This window comes from Pongo abelii, chromosome 15, assembly GCF_028885655.2.
Source record: "Pongo abelii isolate AG06213 chromosome 15, NHGRI_mPonAbe1-v2.0_pri, whole genome shotgun sequence".
In the NCBI taxonomy this organism is placed as follows: Eukaryota; Metazoa; Chordata; class Mammalia; order Primates; family Hominidae; genus Pongo; species Pongo abelii.
In genome coordinates this window covers 38,800,772-38,815,428 of record NC_072000.2, presented here as the reverse complement: position 1 = coordinate 38,815,428, position 14,657 = coordinate 38,800,772, and the positions used below count along the sequence as shown (strand labels likewise).

The 14,657-nt window shown below is 37.3% G+C and overlaps 1 protein-coding gene across 6 annotated transcripts in view; it reads right to left on the bottom strand.

Moving 5' to 3' along the window:
- The window catches only part of PRORP (protein only RNase P catalytic subunit), a 140,630-nt gene that overhangs the window by 87,669 nt on the left and 38,304 nt on the right, over window positions 1-14,657 (bottom strand). The gene's annotated exons all lie outside the window — the stretch shown is intronic.

The window sequence follows — 14,657 nt, the reverse complement described above, 5'->3', positions numbered from 1 at the left end:
GGACATCCACACCAAAACCTCATCTGTATGTCAAAATCATCAAAGACCAAAGGTAGATAAAACCACAAAGATGGGGAAAAAACAGAGCAGAGAAGCTGAAAATTCTAAAAATCAGAGCACCTCTCCCCATCCAAGGGATGCAGCTCCTTGCCAGCAACGGAACAAAGCTTTGACGATGACTTTGACGAGTTGAGAGAAGAAGGCTTCAGACGATCAAACTTCTCCAAGCTAAAGAAGGAAGTTCGAACCCACTGCAAAGAAGCTAAAAACCTTGAAAAAAGATTAGACGAATGGCTAACTAGAATAACCAGTGTAGAGAAGTCCTTAAATGACCTGATGGAGCTGAAAACCATGGCACAAGAACTACGTGACGAATGCACAAGCTTCAGTAGCCGATTCAATCAACTGGAAGAAAGAGTATCAGTGATGGAAGATGAAATGAATGAAATGAAGCGAGATGAGAAGTTTAGAGAAAAAAGAGGAAAAAGAAACGAACAAAGCCTCCAAGAAATATGGGACTATGTGAAAAGACCAAATCTACGTCTGATTGGTGCACCTGAAAGTGAGGGGGAGAATGGAACCAAGTTGGAAAACACTGCAGGATATTATCCAGGAGAACTTCCCCAACCTAGCAAGGCAGGCCACCATTCAAATTCAGAAAATACAGAGAATGCCACAAAGATACTCCTCAAGAAGAGCAACTCCAAGACACATAATTGTCAGATTCACTAAAGTTGAAATGAAGGAAAAAATGTTAAGGGCAGCTAGAGAGAAAGGTTGGGTTACCCACAAAGGGAAGCCCATCAGACTAAAGCTGATCTCTTGGCAGAAACTCTACAAGCCAGAAGAGAGTGGGGACCAATACTCAACATTCTTAAAGAAAAGAATTCTCAACCCAGAATTTCCTATCCAGCCAAACTAAGCTTCATAAGTGAAGGAGAAATAAAATCCTTTACAGACAAGCAAATGCTGAGAGATTTTGTCACCACCAGGCCTGCCCTAAAAGAGCTTCTGAAGGAAGCACTAAACATGGCAAGGAACAACCGGTACCAGCCACTGCAAAAACATGCCAAAACGTAAAGACCATCGATGCTAGGAAGAAACTGCATCAACTAATGAGCAAAATAACCAGCTAACATCACAATGACATGATCAAATTCACACATAACAATATTAACCTTAAATGTAAATGGGCTAAATGCTCCAATTAAAAGACACAGTCTGGCAAACTGGATAAAGAGTCAAGACCCATCAGTGTTGCTGTATTCAGGAGACCCATCTCACATGCAGAGACACACATAGGCTCAAAATAAAGGGATGGAAGAAGATCTACCAAGCAAATGGAAAACAAAAAAAGGCAGAGGCTGCAATCCTAGCCTCTGATAAAACAGATGTTAAACCAACAAAGATCAAAAGAGACAAAGAAGGCCATTACATAATGGTAAGTAAAGGGATCAATTCAACAAGAAGAGCTAACTATCCTAAATATATATGCACCCAATACAGGAGCACCCAGATTCATAAAGCAAGTCCTTAGAGACTTACAAAGAGACTTAGACTCCCAAACAATAATAATGGGAGACTTTAACACCCCACTGTCAACATTAGACAGATCAACGAGACAGAAAGTTAACAAGGATATCCAGGAATTGAACTCAGCTCTGCACCAAGCGGACCTAATAGACATCTATGGAACTCTCCACCCCAAATCAACAGAATTTACATTCTTCTCAGCACCACATCGCACTTATTCCAAAATTGACCACATCGTTGGAAGTAAAGCACTCCTCAGCAAATGTAAAAGAACAGAAATTATAACAAACTGTCTCTCAGACCACAGTGCAATCAAACTAGAACTCAGGATTAAGAAACTCACTCAAAACTGCTCAACTACATGGAAACTGAACAACCTGCTCCTGAATGACTACTGGGTACATAACGAAATGAAGGCAGAAATAAAGATGTTCCTTGAAACCAATGAGAACAAAGACACAACATACCAGAATCTCTGGGACACATTCAAAGCAGTGTGTAGAGGGAAATTTATAGCACTAAATGCCCACAAGAGAAAGCAGGAAAGATCTAAAATCGACACCCTAACATCACAATTAAAAGAACTAGAGAAGCAAGAGCAAACACATTCAAAAGCTAGCAGAAGGCAAGAAATAACTAAGATCAGAACAGAACTGAAAGAGATAGACACAAAAAACCCTTCAAAAAAATCAATGAATCTAGGAGCTGGTTTTTTGAAAGATCAACAAAATTGATAGACTGCTAGAAAGACTAATAAAGAAGAAAAGAGAGAAGAATCAAATAGATGCAATAAAAAATGATACAGGGGATATCACCACCGATCCCACAGAAACACAAACTACCATCAGAGAATACTATAAACACCTCTACGCAAATAAACTAGAAAATCTAGAAGAAATGGATAAATTCCTGGACACATACACCCTCCCAAGACTAAACCAGGAAGAAGTTGACTCTCTGAATAGACCAATAACAGGCTCTGAAATTGAGGCAATAATTAATAGCCTACAAATCAAAAAAAGTCCAGAACCAGACGGATTCACAGCCGAATTCTATCAGAGGTACAAGGAGGAGCTGGTACCATTCCTTCTGAAACTATTCCAATCAATAGAAAAAGAGGGAATCCTCCCTAACTCATTTTATGAGGCCAACATCATCCTGATACCAAAGTCTGGCAGAGACACAACAAAAAAAGAGAATTTTAGACCAATATCCCTGATGAACATTGATGGAAAAATCCTCAATAAAATACTGGCAAACTGAATCCAGCAGCACATCAAAAAGCTTATCCACCACGATCAAGTGGGCTTCATCCCTGGGATGCAAGGCTGGTTCAACATACGCATATCAATAAATGTATTCTAGCATATAAACAGAACCAAAGACAAAAACCACATGATTATCTCAATAGATGCAGAAAAGGCCTTTGACAAAATTCAACAGCCCTTCATCCTAAAAACTCTCAATAAATTCGGTATTGATGGGACGTATCTCAAAATAATAAGAGCTATTTATGACAAACCCACAGCCAATGTCATACTGAATGGGCAAAAACTGGAAGCATTCCCTTTGAAAACTGGCACAAGACAGGGATGACCTCTCTCACCACTCCTATTCAACATAGTGTTGGAAGTTCTGGCCAGGGCAATTAGGCAGGAGAAAGAAATAAAGGGTATTCAATTAGGAAAAGAAGAAGTCAAATTGTCCCTGTTTGCAGATGACATGATAGTATATCTAGAAAACCCCATTGTCTCAGCCCAAAATCTCCTTAAGCTGATAAGCAACTTCAGCAAAGTCTCAGGATACAAAATCAATGTGCAAAAATCACAAGCATTCTTATACATCAATAACAGACAAACAGAGAGCCAAATCATGAGTGAACTCCCATTCACAATTGCTTCAAAGAGAATCAAATACCTAGGAATCCAACTTACAAGGGATGTGAAAGACCTCTTCAAGGAGAACTACAAACCACTGCTCAAGGAAATAAAAGAGGATACAAACAAATGGAAGAACATTCCATGCTCATGGGTAGGAAGAATCAATATCATGAAAATGGCCATCCTTCCCAAGGTAATTTACAGATTCAATGCCATCCCCATCAAGCTACCAATGACTTTCTTCACAGAATTGGAAAAAACTACTTTAAAGTTCATATGGAACCAAAAAAGAGCCCGCATCGCCAAGTCAATCCTAAGCCAAAAGAACAAAGCTGGAGGCATCAAGCTACCTGACTTCAAACTATACTACAAGGCTACAATAACCAAAACAGCATGGTACTGGTACCAAAACAGAGATATAGATCAATGGAACAGAACAGAGCCGTGAGAAATAATGCCACATATCTACAAGTATCTGATCTTTGACAAACCTGACAAAAACAAGAAATGGGGAAAGGATTCCCTATTTAATAAATGGTGCTGGGAAAACTGGCTAGCCATATGTAGAAAGCTGAAACTGGATCCCTTCCTTACACCTTATACAAAAATCAATTCAAGATGGATTAAAGACTTAAATGTTAGACCTAAAACCATAAAAACCCTAGAAGAAAACCTAGGCATTACCATTCAGGACATAGGCATGGGCAAGGACTTCATGTCTAAAACACCAAAAGCAATGGCAACAAAAGCCAAAATTGACAAATGGGATCTAATCAAACTCAAGAGCTTCTGCACAGCAAAAGAAATTACCATCAGAGTGAACAGGCAACCTACAAAATGGGAGAAAATTTTCGCAACCTACTCATCTGACAAAGGGCTAATATCCAGAATCTACAATGAACTCAAACAAATTTACAAGAAAAAAACAAACAACCCCATCAAAAAGTGGGCGAAGGACATGAACAGACACTTCTCAAAAGAAGACATTTATGCAGCCAAAAAACACATGAAAAAATGCTCACCATCACTGGCCATCAGAGAAATGCAAATCAAAACCACAATGAGATGCCATCTCACACCAGTTAGAATGGCAATCATTAAAAAGTCAGGAAACAACAGGTGCTGGAGAGGATGTGGAGAAATAGGAACACTTTTACACTGTTGATGGGACTGTAAACTAGTTCAACCCTTCTGGAAATCAGTGTGGCGATTCCTCAGGGATCTAGAACTAGAAATTCCATTTGACCCAGCCATCCCGTTACTGGGTATATACCCAAAGGACTATAAATCATGCTGCTATAAAGACACATGCACACGTATGTTTATTGCCGCATTATTCACAATAGCAAAGACTTGGAACCAACCCAAATGTCCAACAATGATAGACTGGATTAAGAAAATGTGGCACATATACACCATGGAATACTATGCAGCCATAAAAAATGATGAGTTCACGTCCTTTGTAGGGACATGGATGAAATTGGAAATCATCATTCTCAGTAAACTATCGCAAGAACAAAAAACCAAACACCGCATATTCTCACTCATAGGTGGGAATTGAACAATGAGAACACATGGACACAGGAAGGGGAACATCACACTCTGGGGACTGTTGTGGGGTGGGGGGAGGGGGGAGGGATAGCATTGGGAGATATACCTAATGCTAGATGACAAGTTGGTGGGTGCAGCGCACCAGCATGGCGCGCACCTGTAATCCCAGCTACTTGGGAGGCTGAGGCAGGAGAATCACTTGAACCTGGGAGGCAAAGGTTGCAGTGAGCCAAGATTATACCACTGTACTCCAGCCTGGGCAACAGAGTGATACTCCATCTCAAAAAAAAAAAAAAAAAAAATTAGAAGTAAATATAGTCATAATTAATGCAAAGAAAGAAAATCTCCACAGAGACTGTAAACTAGAAAAATTAACAAAATGAACATTATAGAACCAAAAAGCACAAATGTGAAATAAAATATTCCTAGGGTGGATTTAACAGCAGATTGGAGATGGTAGAAGAAAGAGTCAGTTAACATGAAAGACAGGGCAACAAAAAATTACACAATTTAATGAAAGCAAAAAGATGAATTGGGTTATCAGTAACCTGTGGTACAATATCAAACAGATTAACATGTATAATTACGGTCTAGAAGGAGAGGATAGAAAGGACAGAGTAATAAAAAGTATTTGAATAGCCAAAACATCCCCAAATTTGGTGAAATACATAAGTTACCCAAGAAGCAGAGCAAACTCAAAGCAGAATAAACACAAAGAAAACCATAAGTAAAACTATAACTAGGCACATCATAGTAAAACTGATGAAAATCAAAAATAGAAAAATCTTAAAAGCAGTCAGAAAAAAAGGATACATAACATAAAAAGGAATAATGATACAAATGACAGTTTAGTTCTCATCAGACACAATGGAGCCAGAGAACATCTTTAGAAGGATGACAGACAACAAATAAAATAACAACAACAAAAAACTGCTTTCAATCCACAATTCTGTATCTAGTAAAAATATCCTTCAAAAATTGCCAAAAAAAATTAAGGTGAAATAAAGATATATTCAGGTAAATGAAAACAGATAATTCATCACCAGCAAGCCTGCAACATAAGGAATGCTAAAGCTGGCCAGTGCCATGGCTCATGCCTGTAATCCCAGCATTTTGAGAGGCCCAGGTAGGAGGATCACTTGAGGTCAGGAATCCAAGACCAGCCTGGGCAACACAGCAAGATACTGTCTCTACAAAAAAGAAAGAAGGCTGGGTGCGGTGGCTCATGCTTGTAATCCCAGCACTTTGGGAGGCCGAGGTAGGTGGATCACCTGAGGTCGGGAGTTCAAGACCAGCCTGACCAACATGGAGAAATCCCGTCTCTACTAAAAATACAAAATTAGCTGGGTGTGGTGGCACATGCCTGTAATCCCAGCTACTTGGGAGTCTGAGGCAGGAGAATTGCTTGAACCCGAGAGGCAGAGGTTGCCAAGATTGTGCCATTACACTCCAGCCTGGGCAACAAGAGTGAAACTCTGCCACAAAAAAAAAAAGAAAAAAGAAAAAGAAAAGAAAGAAAGAAATGCTAAAGCAATTTCTTCAGGCTGAAGGGAAATAATATCAGATGAAAACCTAGACTTGGAAGAAATGAAAAAACACCAAAAATAAAATGGTAAAGATGTGGGTATTTATAAAAAAGAATATACTTTTTTATTCTTTTAATTTCTTTAAAAGACATATGACTACTTAAAGCAAAAATTATCATAGCACTACATTATGGGGCTTAAAACATATACACATGTAATATATGTTTTAAGCTACAATAAAACAATAGCACAAAGACCAGGAAGTGGTATATGGAATTCTATTGCTATAATGTTCTTATATTTCATGTGAAATGGTTCAATATAAACTCTAAGTAGACTGAATTAAGGATTCAGATTGTAAAGTCCAAACCATACATTTAAAAAATAATGTAGATCTGTAGGCCAGAGTTGATAAAATTTTTTAAAAGTTTAAAAAAAAGTAAAAAGGTAGAGATAAAAGCCAATAGATGAATTAAATGACAAATTAAAAGAAATTCGATTAACCCAAAAGGAGAAACAGAAGAACAAAAAGCAGATGGGATAAATAGAAGACAAATAGCAAAATAAAATGTTTAAATCCAACCTTATAAAAAATGCTATCTATAATAGATGTACTTATCTTTAATACAGAATAAAGGGAAAGTGAAAAGTAGGGAAAAAGATGTATCATGCATCAATAAGCTTAAGAAACTTGGAATGGTGACACTAATGTTAGACAAAATAGACTTGAAGAAAAGGAATACTACAAAAAGAAGGGACATTTCATAATGATGACAGGATCAATACATCAAAGTCATATCATAAATAAGAATAGAGCTTCAAGATGTGGATAAAGGAAAAGCTGACGGAACAAAGAAGGAATAGTTAAATCTATAATTACAGATGGAGATTTCAACACTCTTCTCTGCATAATTGATTGAACAAGTAGATAAAAATCAGTAAGGACTTAGAAGACAAATCTATATCTGTAGGACACTATGCCCAACAATAGCAGACTACGTATTCCTTTTCAAGTGCACATGGAACATCTACCAAGACAGACCACAAGCTAGGCCATTGATATGGTTTGGCTTTGTGTCCCCACCCAAATCTCACCTTGAATTGTAATCCCCAGGTGTTGAAGGGAAGACCTAGTAAAAAGTGATTAGTTTATGGGGGTGGTTTCTTCCATGCAGTTCTCGTGATAGTGAGTGAATTCTCACGAGATCTGAAGGTTTTATAAACGGTAGTTTTCCCTGTGCTCTCACATACTCTCTTGCCTGCTGCCGTGTAAGACATGCCTGCTTCCCCTTCTGCCATCGTTGTAAGTTTCCTAAGGCCTCCCCAGCCATGCAGAACCTTGAGTCAATTAAACCACTTTTCTTTGTAAATTTACCCAGGCTCAGGCAGTTCTTTATAGCAGTGTGAGAATAGACTAACCATAAAATAAGTTTCAATACATTTCAAAATACTGAGATCTTAAAGAGTATAGTTGCTGATACACACATACACACACACACACACTTAAACAAAAAACCACTAGCAGTAAAATATCTATAAAAGCCCCAAGTATTCCTAAATACACTTCTCAATAACCCAAGGTCAAAAAAATTACAAAGGGAATTAGGAAATATTTTGAACTAAGTGATAATAAAAATTACGTATCAAAATTCATGGGATGCAGTATACTAGTACTTAGCAGGAAATACATAGCTTTAAATACTTATATATATAAAAAAAAGAAAGGTCATAAAACATTGACCTAAGTTTTCAACCTAAAAAGGTAGAAAAAGAAGAGCAAATTAAATTTCAAAGAAAGTAGAATAATAATAAGCAGAAATCAAAGAAATAGGAAAAGCTAATAAGGCAAAAAGTTGAAAAAAAAAATGAATGAACCTCAATCCCTATTTCACATCACACACACAAAATATTTCTAAATAGTTCATAAACCTAAAAGCCAAAACTATGAAAATTCTAGAAGAAAACAGGAAAATTCTTAGCAACATCAGAATAGGCATAAATTTCTTGGGCAACATATAAAGTCATCACTAATAGTCACATACGGGGGTCCTTGATACAATACCCTTGAAAAGGTTACAAGATAATTTTTGTAACATTCTTGCCAAAAATACCAACCTGAATCTTATCATAAGGAAATATCAGATAAACCCAAATTGAACATGTTACAAAATAATAGGCCTATGCTTTTTTATTATTATTATTTTTAAGCTGAGGTCTAAGAAAGACAAAGAAAACTGAGATTAAAAGAAACCAAAGAAACATGACAACTAAACCCAATGTGTGGTCATAGTTTGGATCTAGAGGAAGGAAAAGCTTGTTACGGACATTATTGGGACAAGTGACAAAACCTGAGTATCAACTCGCGATTAGATAATCTTATTATATCAATGTTACAAAGATGAAGAACTCCCTTTGGTCCAATAACTATTATAAAATACTCAACATCATTAGTCTTTAGGAAAATGCAAATTTAAAACCATAGCAAGATATCATTATATACCCACTAGAATGGGCGAAATTAAAAAGACTGACCCATAACAAGTATGTGGAGCAACTGGAATTTCCAAACATTGCTGGTGGGAATGCAGGATGGTACGACCACTTTGGAAAATAATTCAGCAGTTTCTTACAAAGTTAAACATATATTTATCATATAACTGAGCAGTCCCATTTATGAGTATTCACAGAAGAAATAAGAAAATACACACCCACACAAAGACTTATATGTGAATGTTAACAGTGGCTTCATTCCTAATTGCCAAAAACTGAAAACAATTCAAGTGTCTATTAACTAATGAATGAATGGGGGAAAAATGTGTTAAAGCCAGTTGCTTTAATACTCCCTTTCTTCTAATCCTTAGAAAATATTATCTGGTGTCTGCAGCACATGGATACAGTTAACATGTGACGATCACTACTTGTTATGCAAAGTTCTGAGTATGCATTATTGTTTTCCACTTATTTCTTCTTATTTGCTAGAGTAGGACATTAAGTGAGAAAGGTCTTTGTGAATTCAGTATTAAACCAACTGGCTTTAGTCATAGCAGATGTGGAAAAACAGGGGAATACCAGCTCTTTTGGTTGGAAGCAGTGCTCTTAACATGGGAACAACAATAAAAAATCCATCTCTGTATCTAATTACTTCCTGTGCATTCTTTAAACCATGGAAGCCAAATAGATCCTAAATAAGAACATTAACATGACTGCCTTAATGTAGCTAGGGGAAAATGAAGCCACATGGCTAAAAAGTATCATTGTAACCTAACAACTAACATGGAGGCTAGAGAAATTTTAAACCGGCAACAGTACTGTAAACTAAAGAGAAGAGAAGTTTGGGAGAGTTCTCCAAACCAAATGACCAATGGTAATCAATGGTAATTTATTGAGACAAACTATCTTAGCGCATTTCTCCAGCTCTAGAGACAATAAAGAGTAGAGGTGACTCAAAGTAAAGCAGAAAAAATACTTTAACTCAATTTTAGGAAAAAGGGCTGCATTAAACAGAAAAAACAGTGATGGTCTCCTTACCACATGTCAAACATCTCTCAAGCAAGTTTACTTTACCACTCAATCCAGGTGGTCCATTAGCTGTTTTCTTCTATCCTAATAAAATAATTAACCTTCAAGGCAGGAGAGTTAGGCGAATACAGCATCTTTGGACACTTTATCATCTAAAGAGAAGTGGTATAAGCAGGTAACGGGACTGAAAGTAAGATAAGACAAGTACATGACACCAAGGAATAATCTTTCATAAGCTGTTCAGAGAAGAATTATAAATGGCATCTGACTTGATAAGCCACAGTGGAAAAATGCCCCATCTTCATGTAGCTTACCAGATAAACTGGATTAATATCCTGATGAGTCTAGATCCAAAAGGTGGAAACTGCCAGCATCCGAAGGGACAATGAAGGGGTAAGTACACTCTGCCCATCTACCTAATGGCATATGCTGAGCATTAATGGATCTCTTTTCTCAAGGATAATTCAATACGGTGAAAAAGTCCATCACAGGCCAATGAAAGATACGTTAGGAGCTTTGCCTTAAAGATTCTGATAGGCCGGGCACAGTGGCTCACACCTATAATCCTAGCACTTTGGGAGGCCGAGGCCGGCAGATCACAAGGTCAAGAGATCGAGACCATCCTGCTCAACATGGTGAAACCCTGTCTCTACCAAAAATACCAAAAAAATTAGCTGGGCGTGGTGGCACGTGCCTGTAGTCCCAACGACTTGGGAGGCTGAGGCAGGAGAATCACTTGAATCCAGGAGGCAGAGGTTGCAGTGAGCCGAGATTGCACCACTGCTCTCCAGCCTGGCGACAGAGCGAGACTCCATCTCAAAAAAAAAAAAAAAAAAGATTCAGATAAAAGCATGTTCTGAAACTCAACTACAATTTAGAAGACCTCTGCCTGGATCCCTCAAAGAAGAGGACAAATTCGGTTGCATCTATGAAGAAAGAGCAATAAGCTTTAAGGAGAGAATAGCAAGAGATGCAAAGAGATCCAAAAATGAAATAGAAATGAAAAAAATGCAACAGCAGAATTTAAATATGCTTTGAAAGCAGTAAAGATTAGAACTAATATACTAGAACATGTATTTCATGAAATGCAGCACAAATTTTGAGAAATTCTACTTCAGTGCAGAAGAAAAGAAGAAAAAGAATGTTAAGAGAAAGAACATTATAGATATGAGGGACAGAGAACACAGATCCAACTTTTAAGCCTCAGAAGGGTGCTCTCAAGGAATAAACCAAAACAAAAAGAAGAAGAATCTTTTTTTTTTTTTTAAATAAAACTTCCCCAAGATTAAAAAATACCTACTTTTTGGCTGGGTACACTGGCTCATGCCTGTAATCCCAGCACTTTGGGAGGCTGAGGTGGGTGGATCCACTGAGGCCAGGAGTTCAAGACCAGCCTGGCCAACATGGTGAAATCTTGTCTCTACAAAAAATACAAAAATTAGCTGGGTGTAGTGGCAGGTGCCTGTAATCCCAACTATTCAGGAGGCTGAGGAGAATTGCTTGAACCCAGGAGGCAGAGGTTGCAGTGAACCAAGATCATGCCACTGCACTCCAGTCTGGGAAACAGAGCAAGACTCTGTCTCCAAAAAAAACCTTACATTTTAAAGGACACATGACATGAGATTCCAGGAAACAATGAAAAAAATCACCTAATCATCTCCTCACAAAATGTTTAATTGTGAGGTTAAAGAAAAAAATCCTACACACTTCCAAGTCAAATAGATAATACCATAAACTCACATAGCGCTTTCCACGTGCCATGTAGATCACAATGCTATTAAGAAACAAAAATTCTAAGCGCTTTACATTTACTAGCTTTCCTATTGCTGTAACAATGGTATGAGGTAGATATTACCATTTTTCCCACTTAACAGATTAGGAGAATAAGGCATAGAGAAGTTAAGCAGATCACCTAACTAGTAAATGGTGAACTTGGGGTTCAAAACCCAGAAGTTCATTCTCTTGTATTATCCCTCAGAGCAACAAAAATCAAGCTGGACCCCAGCTACTCAGGAGGCTGAGGTAGGAAGATTGCCGGAGCCCAGGAGTTCCAGGTCAGTCTGGGCAACATAGTAAGACCCCATCTCAAAACAAAGAAATTCAAGCTAGAAATCCCAAAAGCCAGAAGACATCAAAACAACTATGTTTAAGGATCATGGAGTAGTTTACACATGGGGCCTAAACCTCTTGGCACATGCACTGTAACAGTATTTCCTTCTTCCTATACAGTACATTTTAATAGTGTGGCCTGTATTCTTAAGCAAGGCGTGCCAATCAAGACTGCTGCCCTTCCCTGCAAGGTACCTGCAAACAATGGGAGAGAAACTTTGCAAACGTCCTTCATGAGTTTTTTGGCTGGGAAATCCTACTTTCTTTGATGTGGTCTCCCTATTTTATTTAAGGAGATACATCACTCCCACTCCCCTACTCCCTCCCCAAAACAGACTAATAAAGACTAATGGAATTTCACCTGGATATGTCTAATGAAGGATTTTTCTTTTTTCCTTATTTTTATTTATTTTAGTATTTCAACTTTTATATCAGATACAGGGGATCCATGTGGAGGTTCGTTACATGGGTATACTGTACCCAGGTAGTGAACATAGTACCCAGTAGGTAGCTTTTCAACCCATACGCCACCCCTTCTAGCAGTCTGCAGTGTCTGTTGTTCCCATGTTTATGTCCATGTATGCTCAATGTTTAGCTCCCATTTATAAGTAAGAACTTGCAGTATCTGCTTTTCTCTTACTGAATTAATTTGCTTAGGATTATGGCGTCCAGCTCCATCCATGTTGCTGCGAAGGACATGACTTTGTTCTTTTTTATGGTTGCATAGCATTCCATGGTGTATAGTACCACATTTTCTTTATCCAGTCCACCACTGATTGGCACTAGGTTGATTCCACGTCTTTGCTATTGTGAGTAGCACAGCAATGCACATATGAGTGGATGTGTCTTTTTGGTATAATGATCCATTTCCCTTTGGGTATACACCCAGCAATGGATTCCTGAGTTAAATGGTTGCTCTGTTTTAAGTTATTTGAGAAATCTCCAAGCTGCTTTCCACAGTGGCTGAACTAATTTACATCCCATCAACAGTGTATAAGCATTCCCTTTTCTCTGCAGCCTCATACTGGTACAAAAACAGACATATAGACCAATGGAACAGAATGGAAAACTCAGAAATAAAGCTGCACACTCACATACACCTGATTTTCGACAAGGCCAACGAAAACAAGCAATAGGGAAAGGAATTCCTATTCAATAAATGGTGCTCAGATAACTGGCTAGTTATACGTAGCAGAATGAAACTGGACCCTTACATTTCACCACATATCAAAATTAACTCAAGATGGATTAAAGATTTAAATGTAAACCCTCAAACTATAAAAATCCTAGAAGAAAACCTAAGAAATACCCTTCTTGACATCAGCCTTGGCAAAGAATTTTTGGTTAAGTCCCCAAGAGCAACTGCAACAAAAACAAAAATTGACAAGTGGGACCTAATTAATTAACTAATTAAACTAAAGAGCCTCTGTATAGCAAAAGAAACTATTAAACAGACAACTTACGAAATACGAGAAAATATTTACAAACTGCACCCAACAATGGTCTAATATCCAGAATCTATAAGGAACTTAATTCAACAAGCAAAAAACAAACAACCCCATTAAAAAACAGGCAAAAGACATGAACAGACACTTCTCAAAAGAAGGCATACAAATGGCTAATAAACATATGAAAAAATGTTCAATATCACTAATCATCAGAGAAATGCAAATTAAAAGTACAATGAGATGCCATCTCAAACCAGTTAGAATGGCTATGATTAACACATCAAATAATAAGGTGTTTTTTTAACTGCAGGTCACAACACCTTATTAGGTCATGAGATCAATTTAATACAGTTGCAACCAGCATTTCAGGGAGAAATAAACAGAACTAAAATAGAGTGCAACAAATATAGCAAGAGTACATAATTTTTTTATGTATAAATTTTTTTCATTTATAAATGTGTTATTACATAAAATGTATATTGTATCTGTGTTGTGTTAAAAACCGCTTAAAAGCCACTGGTAATAGGACTCTGTCACATATATAAAACATGATTTTGCCCCAGGGAACATTACTAACACATTTTATCAGAGGCCTATAATATTTACGTCTGGTAAGTTTATTAAAGAAAGAGCCAGAACCCAAGTTATAAAAATTAGCTCTAATAGATATTAGATATATCATAAAACTACAATAATCAAAATAGTGTCATACTGTTAGGTATGCAGATTAGTGAATCAGAACAGAAAGTCCAAAAAGAGACCTAAATATTTATACGAAGAATTTGGTATATGCTAAAAGTAACATCCCGCTTTATCCCTAGTGGGGTAAAATATGGGTTGTTAAACAAATGATGTTGACACAATTGGCTAATTAGCTGGGGAGGAAATTAAGTTGGAACTATACCTCACATCAGAAAAAAATTCCAAATGGATGAAAAATTTAGAGAAAAACAACAAAAGTGTAGGGAGCAAAAGGAAGTTTTTTGTGTTTGTTGGCTTTTCAATAACCTTGCAACAGAAAAAATCTTTCTAAATATGAAACCCAGGAGCCATAAAAGGAAAGTCTGATAAATTCAAATATTTTAAAATGT